The sequence below is a fragment of the Canis lupus genome, chromosome 1 (genome assembly GCF_048164855.1).
Source record: "Canis lupus baileyi chromosome 1, mCanLup2.hap1, whole genome shotgun sequence".
In the NCBI taxonomy this organism is placed as follows: domain Eukaryota; kingdom Metazoa; phylum Chordata; class Mammalia; order Carnivora; family Canidae; genus Canis; species Canis lupus.
The window spans coordinates 116264664-116279803 of NC_132838.1; the positions used below are offsets into that span (position 1 = coordinate 116264664).

General features: G+C 40.3%; 1 protein-coding gene across 2 annotated transcripts in view; it reads left to right on the plus strand.

The window, feature by feature from the left end:
- The window catches only part of ZNF793 (zinc finger protein 793), a 147790-nt gene that overhangs the window by 54853 nt on the left and 77797 nt on the right, over positions 1–15140 (plus strand). The window lies entirely within an intron of this gene.

A 15140-nucleotide genomic window follows, 5' to 3' on the forward strand; every position in this document is an offset into this window, starting at 1 on the left:
GCCTGGGATTAATCAGGCAGTCTGCAACTAAGTATCTTATAACTTATAACAAAGAAAATGCTTTTTTCTCTGCGTGGTTATGAATTTAGAATAGATTCCTATATAATTACGGATTTGTTAAATTAATGATATACTGAGAGTTCACCTGGAGCAGTGAATGTGGGAAAAGAAGTGTATGCAGCACCGTGTAATAGCGGTATCTCTAGGCTTCTATTTCCTCACCTGTAAATGAGGGTAACATTTATGTAACATTTTGGAGCACCGCTGTCCAATAGAACTTTCTGTAAAACTGGATTCCATGTTCTTTTTTTTAGAGATGTATGTATGTATGTATGTATGTATTCATTCATGAAAGACACACGCAGAGGGAGAAGCAGGCTCTCTGTAGGAGCCGTTTGCAGAACTCTATCCCAGGACCCAGGGATCAGGCCCTGAGCCAAAGGCTGACGCTCAACCACTGAGCCACCTAAGTGCCCCTTGATTCCATGTTCTGTATCTGCACTCTCCAGAACAGTAGCCACTAGCTGCGTGTGGCTCTTGAGCCTCTTAAATCTGGCTACTTAAAAAAAAAAATTAATAAAATAAATAAATAAATAAATAAATAAATAAATAAATAAATCTGGCTACTTGGAGGAATGAATTTTAAATTTTGTTTATTTTTATTTATTTATTTTTTAAGATTTTATTTATTCATTCATGAGAATACACAGAGAGGAGAGAGAGAGAGAGGCAGAGACAAAGGCAGAGGGAGAAGTAGGCTCCATGCAGGGAGCCTGATGTGGGACTCGATCCTGGGTCTCCAGGATCAGGCCCTGGGCTGTAGGCGGCGCTAAACCGCTGAGCCACCGGGGCTGCCCTAAATTTTGTTTATTTTTAATAAATTCCCATTTAAACAGCTATATGTGGCTACCTAAATTGGACAGAGCAGCCCGGATCATCAATTTTCTTTCAAAAAAACCAAACCAAAACAAAACAAAAATTTTCTTTCAAGATTTAGAGAGGGAGAAACAAATAATTTCATCTAGCAAATAATTTGAAAAAGTTAGGTTTATATTGAAATGAAGAGAGATGAAAAATGCAAATTCAGCCTTAGTCTTTTTTTTTAGAGGAATAATTTACATGAAGAAATATATACATCTCCATGATTTTTGCATACACAGGCAATCACCACACACAGATCAAGATGGAGAACATTTATTTCCAGGATGCCAGAATGTTCCCCTGTAAACATTGACTCCACTTAGAAGTGACCGTTATTTGGACTTCTAGCACCATAGATTACTTTTATGTATTCTTGAACTTCATTTGAGTGCAGTCAGTGTAATGATACGTGTCTGGCATGTTTTTGTCAACATTAAGACTCTAAGATGAGTCCTTATTATTGATGTAAGAAAAATTTCTTCAGCCACTTAGTAAATATTTTAGGTTTTTTGTGCCAGATGTTCTCTGTCACATGTCCTCAACTTTGCTATTCTAGCATGAAAGCAGCCATAGACAGTGCGGCTGTATTCCAATAAAACTTTATTTATGGACACTGACATTTAAATTTCATATAATTTTTACATATTGCAAAATACTACTCCTGCTTTTTATTTTTTCAACCACTTAAAAATGTAAAACCTGGGGCACCTGGGTGGCTCAGTGGTTGAGTGTCTGCCTTTAGCTCAGGTCGTGATCCCAGGGTCGTGGGATCAAGTCCTGTATCAGGGTCCCTGCAGGAAACCTGCTTCTCCCTCTGCCTACGTCTCTGCCTCTCTCTGTGTGTCTCTCATGAATAATTAATCTTTAAAAAATTAAAAATTAAAAAATCAAAATGTAAACCTTTGTTAGGTCATTGACCATACCAAAACAGGTGACAGGTCTGCTGGCTGCAGTACTCTAAATCTTGCTACATTTTTCTATATTGATAGATATTTGTGTGGGTTTCCAGTTTTTTCTTATGAATAAATCTATGATCAATCTTACATATTTTGGTAGACATAGTATTCATTTCTATTAGGAATACAAGAGATCATAAAATAGGTTTATATTTATCTGTGAAGATACTACCAAATCATTTTCCAAAGTCATTATGTCAATTTGCACTTGTATCAGTAATGAATATAAAGGGTTCCAGTTGCTCCATATACTTTTAAGTACTTGGTATTGCCAGTCTTTTTAATTTTTACAATACTAGTAGGTGGGTAGTGGTATCTCCAAGTGATTTTTAACTTGTATTTCCCTAATGAATGCTCATGTTAGCATCCTTTCACATGCCAGTCACTTGGATAACTGGATAACATCTCTGTTGAACTGCCTGTTTAACTTTGACTACTTTACTAAAATCAGTTTGTAGTTTTTTTTCTATTTATTTGTAGGTTTTTGTACATACTAAGATATAAGATCTTTGTAGAATATGTGTATCGTAGATATCTTTTCCAGGCTATGGCTTGCCTTTTCACTCTGATAATGAAGTCTTTGAAGAACAGATGCTTTTAATTTAAGTGAAGTTCAATTTATTAATATTTTATTTATAGTTGATGCCTCATTCTATTTAAAAACTTTTGCCTACCTTAAGAACATGAAGGTATTCTATTTTTCTTCTAGAAGAATTATTGTTTCACCTTTCACATTTATAAGCACAGAGCTCAATGTAGGGCTCAATCCCACCACCCTGAGATCATGACCTGATCTGAAACCAAGAGTCTGACACTGAAGGCTGAGCCACTCAGGTGCCGCTAGACACATGTTCTTTCTTTCCTCCAGCCCCACTCCCTTCCTAACCCCTGCTAGCTACTAATCTGTTCTGTGCTTCCATAATTTTGAAATTTCAGAATGTTATTTTTTCAAGTTTTTATTTAAATTCCAATTAGTTAATATACAATGTAATACTAGTTTCAGGAGTAGAATTTAGTGATTAATCAGTTACATATAACACCCAGTGCTCATAACCCGCCTTAATAACTATCACCCTTTTAACCAAATGTAATCATACAATATCTACATTTTTGGGATTGATTTTTTTCACTTAACTGACTTCTCTGGAGATTCATCCATGTTGTTGAATGTATCAGCCACTGATTAATTTTTTTGCTAAGTAGTATTCCATGGTATAGATGAACCACAGTTTGTCTAACCATCACCTGTTTTTTCTTATTTTATTTTTTATTCATGAGAGACACAGAAAGAGAGAGAGAGAGAGAGAGGCAGAGACATAGGCAGAGGGAAAAGCAGACTCCATGCAGGGAGCCTGATGTGGGACTCGGTCCCAGGACCCCAGGATCAGGCCCTGAACCAAAGGCAGACGCTTAACCGCTGAGCCACCCAAGCGTCCCTAATTATCACCTGTTTAAAGGCATCTAGGCTGTTTACCATTTTAGGTTATTACAAATAATACTGCTATAAATATTCTTGTACAAAATTTTGTAGTGAAATGAGTTTTCATGTCTTTAGGGGTAAATGCCCAGGTTTACAATGGCTGTGTCTTATGGTATTTGAATGTTTAGTTTTTAAGAAACTGCTAAATTGTTTTTTCAGACTGGTTGTATCATTTTATAATCCTACCGCAATGTGATCCAGTTTCTTTCTTTTTTTTTTTTAAGATTTTATTTACTTATGACGGGGGGGGGGGGGGGGGGAGAGAGAGAGAGAGAGCCAGAGACACAGGCAGAGGAAGAAGCAGGCTCCATGCAGGAAGCCTGATGTGGGACTTGATCCCGGGTGTCCAGAATCACACCCCAGGCCGAAGGCGGCACCAAACCGCTGGGCCACTGGGATTGCCCTGATCCAGTTTCTATACATCCTCTGCAGCATTTGTCACCATTTTGAAAAAAGATTTTATTTATTTATTCATGAGAAATGCAGAGAGAGAGGCATAGGGAGAAGCAGGTTCCATGCAGGGAGCCCACTGTGGGACTCCATCCTGGGACTACAGGATCATGCCCTGGGCTGAAGGCAGACGCTCAGCTGCTGAGCCATCCAGGCGTCCCTGTCACTATTTTTTATGTTAGCCATTCAGATACGTATATGCTGATACCTCATTGAAAAATAAAAAATAAAATCACGGATGAAAAAGAAGAGATCACAACAAATACCAAGGAAATACAAATGATTTTAAAAACATATCATGAGCAGCTATATGCCAATAAATTAGGTAATCTAGAAGAAATGGACACATTTAATGGAAAACCACAAGCTACTAAAACTGGAACAGGAAGAAACAGAAAGCCTGAACAGGCCGATAACCAGGGAGGAAATTGAAGCAGTCATCAAAAACCTCCCAAGACACAAAAGTCCAGAGCCAGATGGCTTCCCAGGGGAATTCTATCAAACATTTAAAGAAGAAACAGTACTATTCTACTAAAGCTGTTCCAAAAGCTAGAAAGAGATGGAATACTTCCAAAATCATTCTATGAGGCCAGCATCACCTTAATTCCAAAGCCAAAGACCCCACCAAAAAGGAGAATTATAGACCAATATCCCTAATGAACATGGATGTAAAAATTCTCAAAAAGATACTAGCCAATAGGATCCAACAGTACATTAAGAAGATTATCCACCATGACCAAGTGGGATTTATCCCCAGGATGCAAGGCTGGTTCAACACTCATAAAGCAATCAATGTGATAGATCATATCAACAAAAGAAAAAAACAAGAACCATATGACCCTCTCAATAGATGCAGAGAAAGCATTTGACAAAATACAGCATCCATTCCTGATCAAAACTCTTCAGAGTATAGGGATAGAGGGAACATTCCTCAGCATCTTAAAAGCCATCTACGAAAAGCCCACAGCAAATATCATTCTCAATGGGGAAACACTGGGACCCTCTCCCCTAAGATGAGGAACAAGACAGGGATGTCCACTCTCACCACTGCTATTCAACAAAGTACTAGAAGTCCTAGCCTCAGCAATCAGGCAACAAAAAGAAATAAAAGGCATTTGAATTGGCAAAGAAGAAGTCAAACTCTCCCTCTATGCAGGTGACATAATACTGTACCTAGAAAACCCAAAAGACTCTACCCCAAGATTGCTAGAACTCATACAGCAATTCGGCAATGTGGCAGGATACAAAATCAATGCCCAGAAATCAGTGGCATTTCTATACACTAACAATGAGACTGAAGAAAGAGAAATTAAGGAGTCAATCCCATTTACAATCGCACCTAAAAGCATAAGGAACCTAGGAATAAACCTAACCAAAGAGGTAAAGGATCTATACCCTAAAAACTACAGAACAACTTCTGAAAGAAATTGAGGAAGACACAAAGAGATGGAAAAATATTCCATGCTCATGGATTGGAAGAATTAATATTGCGAAAATGTCAATGCTACCCAGGGCAATTTGCACATTTAATGCAATCCCTATCAAAATACTATGGACTTCCTTCAGAGAGTTGGAACAAATCATCTTAAGATTTGTGTGGAATCAAAAAATAAAAAAAAAGGGATCCCTGGGTGGCGCAGCGGTTTGGCGCCTGCCTTTGGCCCAGGGCGCGATCCTGGAGACCCTGGATCGAATCCCACGTCGGGCTCCCGGTGCATGGAGCCTGCTTCTCCCTCTGCCTGTGTCTCTCTCTCTCTCTCTCTCTCTCTCTATGTGACTATCAAAAATAAATTTAAAAAAATAAAAAATAAAAAATAAAAAAAAATAAAAAGATTTGTGTGGAATCAGAAAAGACCCTGAATAGCCAGGGGAATATTAAAAAAGAAAACCAGAGCTGGGGGCATCACAATGCCAGATTTCAGGTTGTACCACAAAGCTGTGGTCATCAAGACAGTGTGGTACTGGCACAAAAACAGACACATAGATCAATGGAACAGAATAGAGAATCTAGAAATGGGCCCTCAACTCTATGGTCAACTAATATTCAACAAAGCAGTAAAGACTATCCACTGGAAAAAGGACAGTCTCTTCAATAAATGGTGCTGGGAAAATTGGACATCCACATGCAGAAGAATGAAACTAGACCATTCTCTTACACCATACACAAAGACAAACTCAAAATGGACGAAAGATCTAAATGTGAGAAAAGAATCCATCAAAATCCTAGAGGGAACACAGGCAACACCCTTTTTGAACTTGGCCACAGCAACTTCTTGCAAGATACATCCATGAAGGCAAGGGAAACAAAAGCAAAAATGAATTATTGGGACTTCATCAAGATAAAAAGCTTCCGCACAGCAAAAGAAACAGTCAACAAAACTAAAAGACAACCTACAGAATGGGAGAAGATATTTGCGAATGACATATCAGATAAAGGGCTAGTATCCAAGATCTATAAAGAACTTATTAAACTCAACAGCAAAGAAACAAACAATCCAATCATGAAATGGGCAAAAGACATGAACAGAAATTTCACAGAGGAAGACATAGGCATGGCCAACAAGTACATGAGAAAACGCTCTGCATCACTTGCCATCAGGGAAATACAAATCAAAACCACAATGAGATACCACCTCACACCAGTGAGAATGGGGAAAATTAACAAGACAGGAAACAACAAATGTTGGAGAGGATGTGGAGAAAGGGGAACCCTCTTCCACTGTTGGTGGAAATGTGAACTGGTACAGCCACTCTGGAAAATTTTGTGGAGGTTCCTAAAGAGTTAAAAATAGAACTGCCCTACGACCCAGCAATTGCACTGCTGGGGATTTACCCCAAAGATACAGATGCAGTGAAATGCTGGGACACCTGCACCACAATAGCAGCAATAACAGCAATGTCCACAATAGCCAAAATGTGGAGGGAGCCTCAGTGCCCATCGAAAGATGAATGGATAAAGAAGATGTGGTATATGTATACAATGGAATATTACTCAGCCATTAGAACCCACAAATACCCACCATTGCTTCAATGTGGATGGGACTGGAGGGTATTATGCTGAATGAAATAAGTCAATCGGAGGAGGACAAACATTATATGGTCTCATTCATTTGGGGAATATAAAAAATAGTGAAAGGGAATAAAGGAGAAAGGAGAGAAAATGAGTGGGAAATATCAGAGAGGGAGACAGAACATGAGAGACACCTAACTCTGGGAAACGAACAAGGGGTAGTGGAAAGGGAGGTAGGCAGGGTTTGGGGTGACTGGGTGACAGGCACTGAGAGGGGCACTTGATGGGTTGAGCACTGGGTGATATGCTATATGTTGGCAAATTGAACTCCAATAAAAAATAATTTAAAAAATAAAAATAAATAAAACATTGCAAGCTTTCATCAAGGTTGCAATCTTCATACAAAAAGTAGTGGCCTTCTTTTATACCAGTAAGGATCAATTACATAATGTACAAAACATTTCCAATCACAAAGTCAACAAAATGAATAATGTGCCTATGATTTGAAGTAGGCAAGGAAAATGTAAACTCTTTATCTAAAAGTGTAAATACTTAACAAAAACTCAGAAGAATGCCTGCTTATTAAAGAGGTAAACTACTGGGCAGCTGAGGTGGCTCAGCGGTTTAGCGCCACCTTCAGCCCAGGGCCTGATCCTGGGGAATAGGGATTGAGTCCCACGTCGGGCTCTCTGCATGGAGCCTGCTTCTCCCTCTGCTTGTGTCTCTGCCTCTGTGTCTCATGAATCAATAAATAAAATCTTTTTTTTTTTTTAAAAGGGGTAAGCTACTTTTATTTTTTTTAAAGATTTTGTTTATTGATTCATGAGAGACACACACAGAGAGAGAAAGAGGCAGAGACACAGGCAGAGGGAGAAGCAGGCTCCCCACAAGGAGCCTGATGTGGGACTTGATTCCACATCTTAGGATCATAATTCCAGGGTCATGACCTGAGCCGAAGGCAGATGCCCAACCACTGAGCCACCCAGGTGTCCCAAGAGTTAAACTACTTTTAATGCATAAAAAACCTAATACTGTAAAGATTTCAATTTTTATTTTCTCCTTTAAGTACTCTTGTCTGAATAGGATAAATAACAACACTTGCAGTTTAACAGATTTTCTTTGGTACATAGGAAATACAAGTTTACCATAATTTTTTTCATTGTGATTCTGTGTATTTTCTCAATATTTACAAAAAGTTATTTATAAAAAGCACAGGGAAAAATGCTTAGAAAGAAAACAATAGAGGCACCCAAGTGGCTCAGTTAGTTAAGAATCTGCCTTCAACTCAGGGCATGATCCCAGGGTTCTGGGATCGAGTCCCACATTGAGTTCCCTGCTTGGCAGGGAGTCTGCTTCTCCCTCTATCCCTCCCCCCTGTTCATGTACTCTCTCTCTCACACTCACTCTCTCTCAAATAAAATTAAACTAAAAAAAAAAGAAAGATAACAGTACTAACATATTATTAAAGGACATTAAAGAAGTACCTGGGTGGCTCAGTTTGTTAGGTGTCTGTCCTCAGTTCAGGTCATGATCCTGGAATCGATCCCCATGGTGGGCTCCTTGCTCAGTGGGGAACCTGCTTCTCCCACTCCCTCGACCCTTCCCCCACCTCCCTGTCATGCTTCCTCTCTCAAATAAATAAATAAAATCTTTAAAAAAATAAAGGACATTAAAACAGCAACAATAATTAGAATAGCATGATATTCTATGTCATTTTTCTGTCTCTGCACATACTATACCTACATATAGCACACATACTTATAAATATGTTTTATATATATATATAACACACATACATATATCTATATCTATCTATATATATTTATTTATTTGTTTTTTAGAAGCAAGCAACAGGAAACAATGATGTGGAAGAAATTATTCAATAAATAATAGAGTGTAGGGATGCCTGGGTGGGTCAGTGGTTGAGCATCTACCTTCAGCTCAGGGTATGATCCTGAGATCCGGGATATAGTACCACATTGGGCTCCTTGCAAGGCTCATGCTTCTGTCTCTGCCTCTCTCTCTCTCTGTCTCTCATGAATAAATAAATAAAATCTTTTTAAAAATAAATTAATAATAGAGTGAAAAAAATTGAAAAGCTCTTGAGCCTCAGTTAATTACTCCCCTTGAGCAGCCCAGGTGGCTCAGTGTGATAGCGCCGCCTTCAGCCCAGGGCATGATCCTGGAGACCTGGGATCGAATCCCACGTCAGGCTCCCTGCATGGAACCTGCTTCTCCCTCTGCCTGTGTCTCTGCCTCTCTCTCTCTCTCTCTCTTGAATAAATAAATAAATGAAATCTTAAAAAAAAAAAAAAAAGAAGTTGAAACTGATGATCGCCTTTGCACACAAAGGTGTGTGATGTGTATGGTGTAGTAAGCAGAGTTCCAAATGGCCCCAGGACATTTGCCCTCTGGTTATTCCTGTGATTATCTGGATGATCTTCTCTGTTACCTATTGCTATGAAATAAAATGTCCCAAAACTTAATGGCTTCAAATAACAACAAATCAGTTTAGGTCAGAAATCTGTTTGCTGGGATCCCTGGGTGGCGCAGTGGTTTGGCGCCTGCCTTTGGCCCAGGGCGCGATCCTGGAGACCCGGGATCGAATCCCACGTCGGGCTCCCGGTGCATGGAGCCTGCTTCTCCCTCTGCCTATGTGTCTGCCTCTCTCTCTCTCTGTGACTATCATAAATAATAAATAAATAAAAATTTTTAAAAAAGAAATCTGTTTGCTGTTGGACTTGGGCCTCATATTCAGGATCTCTCAGACTGCAATCAAGGTGTCAGCTGAGGCCACAGTCATCTCAAGGCTCAAATGGGGAAGGATCTGCTTCAAGGCTCACTCCTCATTTATAGAATTCAGTTTTCATAGCTATTGGAATGTCAGCCTTGGTTCCTCATTGGCTGTGGGTCTGAGATTATCCTTAGTTCACAGGTTGGCAGTTGACTTCCTCAGAGCAAGACAGCACAAAAAAAGTCTGTGAGCAAGACTGAAGTGACAGACTTTTATAACCTAGTCTTAAAAGTGAAATCTCATCACTCTTGCCCTGTTCTATTCATTAGAAGCAAGCCACTAAATCTAACCCACACTAAAGAAAAGGAAGTTACAAAAAGGGATGAATATTGGAGGCAGTGATTCCTGGGAGCCATTTTAGAAGCATCCTACCATATCTTCTTACTTGCTACTCCATTTCCCATTTCTCCCCAGTTTTTTCATTCCTGAGCCAGAGAATACTATTATAGGTTAATCAGTCACAAACATGTCTCCTGAAACTTGTATATCTTTTTCAGGTGCAAAATGAACACTGCTATAGGTTCTCATCTCTCAGAGTCCCCAGGAGAGACCCCTTTTTCCAACTGTAAGCAGGTTGCAATCATTTCCACACCCATTATGAAAACCTGAGATTTCACTACATACTTAAACTGAGGCCAACTTTTCCATGTGTAGTCAAATGAGATCATCCTTTCCTTATCATCAAATTGAAGATCTGACAAGAGAGTCAAATATCTCTCTGCAGAGACTTCATTTTTGTTCTGTCTCTGCTCCAGACCAAAGACTATGCATAGAAGAGATGCTGATTTTTCTAGTACACAATAGTTTAAGAAAACTGGGGCACATAGGAGGGACCTGGACCTCATCCCTCCAAAAATGGGATTAACTGGAGCAGTTCTGGGATATAAAGAAGTTTCAGGGTAAAAAATTAAAATCTTCACATAACCAGAATTCAAAATTGAAAAACCAATTTGAGCCATAGTTTTAGAATTGTAAAAACCAGAGCGTGCTTCTTGGAGTTTATTACTAGAGAAGCCTAGAATCCATGGAAGCCATATCTCTAAGGGGGCGGAAAACAAGACCAGATTTGCCATGGAGTTCATAAAATGTCAAGGTTTTTTTCTCCATTTTTGTCCCCAAACCAACCCCTCACCCTCATATATATACTGGGAAGTTTAGCAGGAATTTAGACACCTCTAAACTTCCTTCAAACCCCAGGATGTATTTTTATTTATTTTTTTAATTTTTTATTTATTTATGATAGTCACACAGAGAGAGAGAGAGAGGCAGAGACACAGGCAGAGGGAGAAGCAGGCTCCATGCACTGGGAGCCCGACGTGGGATTCGATCCCGGGTCTCCAGGATCGCGCCCTGGGCCAAAGGCAGGCACCAAACCGCTGCGCCACCCAGGGATCCCCAAACCCCAGGATGTAAAACAGATGGACTGTAGCAGAGGTTCCACTGCACTAAAGCAAAAGTCAGCACTTTAACAGGATTTCCAGAAGTCTTACATTCTGGGATGCTGAGCTGCACTTGTGACTAGGCTATTCAGATTTCCTTTTCTGGACCTTAGGAAGGGCCATATCATCCATATAGAAGCTCCTTCAAGGCTCTGAGAAACTGCCTGCTTTTCCGCATCTAAAGTGAGAAAACTGCATAGACCATACCTGGCAGTGTCTAAACTACATGATACCCACATGCAGCCCTTCTCCTAGCCAAGATTACAACTCCCAGTGCTCTCAGGGCTCACCATTGTCATTTAGTATCCAGAGTATGAAATCATGGTCACTGTAACTAGACAAAATAAATACTTGTCCTTTTTTCCCCCTCTTTTTGCTGGTCAAAGCCCTAATCCATCATATCTTGCAATGAGATTAAGAGCCATTGTGGGGCACCAGGATGGCTCAGTTGGTAGATCTGTGATCTCCAGGTCTGAGATCAAGCCATAGAGATTACTTTAAAAAAAAAAAAAAAGAAAGAAAGAAAGAAAGAAAGAAAGAAAGAAAGAAAGAAAGAAAGAAAGAAAGAAAGAAAGAAAGAAAAAGGAAGAAGGAAGAAAGGGAAGAAAGGGAAGGAAGGAAGGAAGGAAGACAGGCACCTGGGTGGGTCAGCGGTTAAGGTCTGCCTTTGGCACAGGTCATAATCCCGGGGTCCTGGGATCAAGTCCCACATCAGGCTCCCCATAGGGAGCCTGCTTCTCCCTCTATGTCTCTGCCTTTCTTTTTTTTTTTAATATTTTATTTATTTATTCATGAGAGACACACAGAGAGAGAGGCAGAGACACAGGCAGAGGGAGAAGCAGGCTCCATGCACCGGGAGCCCGACGTGGGACTCGATCCCGGGTCTTCAGGATCAGGCCCTAGGCTGAAGGCGGCACTAAACCGCTGAGCCACCCGGGCTGCCCTGTCTCTGCCTTTCTATGTGTCTCTCATGAATGAATGAATGAATAAATAAATTCTTAAAAAAAAAAAAAAACATTGAATAGCAGACATTGCTGAAGGACCGGGTGCCCATGACACATTCACATTAGGTTACACTTAAAGGAGACATTAAGAGGCTATTATCAAACTGTCTCATTCTTCTTCTCCTTGACTATTTAAAGTGAGGTGTAATACACATACCATAAAGAGCATAAAGAGCCTTGGCCTCTTTCCCTCAGCAGCAGCAGCAGCAGCAGATTGTGCAGACATGGCCAAGATTAAGAACTTCTTTAAGACCTTTAAGGAGGAGGTGCTTAAACAGCTGGAAGACCTGAAGGTGGGAGCTGTCCCAGCTGTGAGGCCGCAAAGTGACAGGTGACAAGGTTTCCAAGCTCTGCAAGATCTGAGTTGTATCCATATCCATCCCCTGTGCTCTCACAGTTATCAATCAGACTCACATAGAAAACTTCAGGAAATTCTACAAGGGTAAGAAGGGTAAGAAGTATAAGCTCCTGCATCTGCAGCTCATGCCATGTGCCAAATGACCATCAGGAGAACCTGAAGACCAAGAAGCAGCAGCTGTACCAGCTGCGGGAGTACACGGTCAAGGCTTGAGCAGTGGCATCAATAAAACACAAACAAAACAGTACATAAAGTACACTGATGTATACAGCTTATTTTTTACCTATATGTGCACCACAGTGACTGCCACCCAGATTGAAATGTAGAATATTTCTGTCACTCAAAGTTCAGTCAGGCCTTCCCAGTCTATACCCCCTAGGTGACCAATAATTCTGACTTCTATCATGACCAATTAGTTTTACTTACTTGAACTTCACATAAATGGAATCCTATAGTATATACTCTTTTGTGATTTATTTCACTCAATATAATACCTTCAAGATTCACCTATGTTGTTATATACACCAGTACTTTCTTCTTTCATATTGTTAGGTAGTCACTTTCTGATGCATCCTTCTATTGATAGGGCATTTTTGTTGGGATCACTTTTAGGTTAATACAAACAAAGCTTCTATTAATATCCTTGCCCATATCATTTGTAGACAAATATGTTCATTTCTCTTGGATGTATATTTAGAAGTGGAATTGAGGGTCATAGTACATTATAACCTTCTCTTACATTTGTAGAAAAAATAAAAATACTTTTAAAAGAATTAGTGTGTTTATACTGAATGGCTTTTAAAAATTTCTTCCTGACCCAGGTACATACCTGAACAAATCCATGTTTTTTATGTAAAACATGGATTCTATGTACTTTACTCTTTTCCAAGATACCCAGTAACTTAAATACTATGATGAAAAATTAATGATAAATACTATGATATAAAGTCAATGCTTGAATACTATGATGGAAAACTACTTGATAAGGGAATAAGAAAGGAAAGAATATAAGGCTAAGCACACACACATTCATAACAATACAAGGAATACGTGAGACAATTAACACTGCTCATTTCTGTAACTGGTTACATGATTATGGTTCTATACCTAGTAGAGTGACATAAACTTTCCTTCCTCAAGGGTCTGGGTCATTCATAGTCCTGACTGGAACAGGTCATTGTTTGTCACTGACCTTAATCACAGTGCCATGGTAATATTAACAGATGCCCTAAGAGATCTTCTGTATTCCAGACATACTCTTCCTCACCTCCATTGTGGAGGAGTAGTCCAATTTCTCGTCAGTAGTCAGGATTAATGGCCCCAGCCAACACTGGAACTCTCTTCTTTGCCTGTGGATTCAGAGGTATGAGGAAGCCAAAGTGGCTGGGTGGCAGTCTTAACTTGGCAGTTCCTGGAACTATTGTTGTGCCTCTTGATGGAAGCACCTCTCATTCTGGAACTAAGACCTCTAGGCCAGCAGGGTGCTAAGGCCTGGGAACAGAAAGCAAAAATTTTGCTAGTGGATCACTAGGGGGTAAGAGTGAGTGGTACTATTCCCATCTCCACCTATAAAGGAAAACCTACAGTTTTCCCCTACTGCGTGTTTCTTCTCTTTTTATTTCCTTTACTACTCATACAAAATACTTACTTCTGAGACTTCAGATCACCAAATGTGTGGGCCATTTCCCCAAGTAATTTTCCAAGCACCAGCTGGATGGAGAATTCAACTCAATTCTAACATTATCTGCCTGGATATAGTGTCAGATACCACAGGCTAGGGACACCTGCCTAGGTGGTGTCCTAGATGGCTCAGTGGTTTGGTGCCTGCCTTCAGCCTGGGGCATGATCCATGAGTCCCAGGATCGAGTCCCACATTGGGGTCCCTGCCTGGAGCCTGCTTATCCTTCTGCTTATATCTCTGCCTCTCTCTGTCTCTCTCATGAATAAATAAATAAAATCTTAAAAATATATATACCACAGGCTAAAGCTTCAGTCCCACAATAGTGGTCCCCCCCTTCAGATGCCAATTGCAAGTAGTAGGTGTCCAAGTTACCCACAACTTCTGACTTGGATACAAATTGAAGGTTCCTATAACCCTCTGCTCAGTTTCAATTATTTTGCTAGAGCAGGGATCCCTGGGTGGCGCAGCGGTTTGGCGCCTGCCTTTGGCCCAGGGCGCGATCCTGGAGACCCGGGATCGAATCCCACGTCGGGCTCCCAGTGCATGGAGCCTGCTTCTCCCTCTGCCTGTGTCTCTGCCTCTCTCTCTCTCTCTGTGACTATCATAAATAAATAAAATTAAAAAAAAAAATAAAATCTTTATTTTGCTAGAGCAGCACACAGAAATCAGGGGAACACATATACCAGTTTATTAAAGGATATGATAAAGGATAGAGGTAACAGCCAGATGAAGAGATACATAGGGTAAAGTCTTGGAGTACCCTGAGCACAAGAATTTCTGTCCCTGTGGAGTTGGGGTGCAATCACACTTTTGGTAGGGGTATGTTTGCAACCTAGGAGTCTTCTGAACCCTATAGATTGGGGATTTTTATGGAGGAGACTTCATCATTTAGGTACAATGGGTCATTAGCCCCATTTCCAGCCCTCTCTGCTTCCCAAGAGAAGGGAAAGAGACAGGGCTGAAAATTCCAAACTTCTAATCATGGCTTGGTCTTTTCAGGGACCAGTACTCATCTGGAAGCCATCCAGTAGCTCACCCAGAGTTGCC